The sequence below is a fragment of the Geospiza fortis genome, unplaced genomic scaffold, assembly GCF_000277835.1.
Source record: "Geospiza fortis unplaced genomic scaffold, GeoFor_1.0 scaffold5259, whole genome shotgun sequence".
In the NCBI taxonomy this organism is placed as follows: domain Eukaryota; kingdom Metazoa; phylum Chordata; class Aves; order Passeriformes; family Thraupidae; genus Geospiza; species Geospiza fortis.
Window position 1 is genome coordinate 2,431 of NW_005055563.1, and position 1,520 is coordinate 3,950.

The 1,520-nt window shown below is 45.7% G+C and overlaps 1 long non-coding RNA gene across 1 annotated transcript; it reads right to left on the reverse strand.

Annotated features, from left to right (window-relative positions):
* Nucleotides 1–256: 256 nt before the first annotated feature.
* On the reverse strand, nucleotides 257–1,427 carry LOC115949305. The gene is made up of 4 exons (XR_004082831.1): nucleotides 1,393–1,427; nucleotides 970–1,030; nucleotides 798–863; nucleotides 257–468 (listed from the first exon to the last, which is right to left on the reverse strand). It is a non-coding gene; the product is annotated as an uncharacterized LOC115949305 (long non-coding RNA).
* Between the last annotated feature and the right edge of the window lie 93 nt (nucleotides 1,428–1,520).

Consider the following 1,520-nt stretch of genomic DNA (forward strand, 5'->3'; position numbering starts at 1 on the left):
GAGGTTTCGGTGTTTTTATTGGGGGATTTTGGGGAGAAAATGGGGGAAAAAGGGGTGGAAAATTCAGGATTCTGAGGTCAGAAAGTAAAGAAAGAGGAGGGAGGGTGGGAAACCCGAAGTTTTGGGAAAAGATCTCAAAATTCCAGCGGAATTCCCAAAGAAACGAGTCCAGAAACGAAGGAGCTGTTGCAGTTTTTTTATTGGGGGAAATTTGGGGTGAAAACGGCAAAAAATGGGAAAAACCTGGGGAGGGGAATTTTGGGACTCCATTCCCAGAAAATCGGGAGGGAGATAAAGGGGTGGGAACCCCAAAATATTTGGGATAAATCCCAAAAATTCCCCAAAAAATGGCCCAAAAATCTCCGTTTTGGAATTTGAACTGGGAAAAAATCAGAAATTTTGGGCTGAAAACTCCAAAAAATGGGAAATGAACTCCGAGGGAAATTTGGAATTCTGTCTTCAGAAAGTCTGGGAAGAGAAGAGAGGAGGAAAAACCCCAAAATCTTTGGGATAAACACAAAAAATTCCCCAAATCCGCCCAAAAAATGGCCAAAACCATCAGAATTTTGGGATTTTTTTAATTGTTGGGACCCAAATTTGGGGTAAAAAAAACCCAAAAATGAGCAAAACACACAAGGAAAATTTTGGGGTTTCATCCTCAGAGATTCTGGGGGTGAAAACCCCAAAATTTTGGGAATAAAACCCCAAAAAAATCCCAAAATTTACCCCAAAATGTTCATTTTTAATGGGGGAGGAGCCAAAGTTTGGGGGAATCCCAAAAATCCCCAAAACCTCACCTGGAATTCGAGGCTGGAGGAGCCAAAAAGGTCCCGGGGCTGCTCCAGGGGGGTCTGGGGAGATCCCTGAAGATTTTTGGGGAGAATTCCCCAAATTTTGAGGTTTTTTCCGAAATTTTTGGGGTTTTTTGCCCCAAATTTTGGGGGGTTTTGGGGTTTTTTGGGGTCTCACCCTGGGGCTGTTCGGGGTCTCCTCTTCCTCCTCCTCCTCCTCTTCCTCCATCAGGCTCAGGCTGGGGGAAGGGAGGGTGAAAAAACCCAAAATCCCCCAAATTCACCCCAAATCCCCCAAATGCACCAAAAATTCCCCTCAGGGACCCCCAAAATCCCCAAATCTCCTCGCCAACCCCCCCAGATCCAAAATCCTCCCAGAATCTCCTCCCCAAAACCCAAAATTTCCCCCAAAATCTCCCAAATTTCTCCCAAAAATCCCCAAATTTCCCCCCCAAAACCCCAAGTTCCTCCCTAAAATCCCAAATCCCCCCAAAATCTCCCTGAATTCCCCTCCCAAATCCCAAATTTCCCCCCCAAAAATCCCAAATTTCCCCCCCAAAAATCCCCAAATTTCCCCCCAAAATCCCCAAATTTTCCTCACCGGGACTCCCAGGTCCTCCTGGATTCGCTGCTGGGGGGTGGAAAAAAACCAAAATTCGGGATTTTTTGGGGTTTTCCTCCCGAATTTGGGATTTTTTGGGGTTTTCTCCCCCAGAATTTGGGATTTTT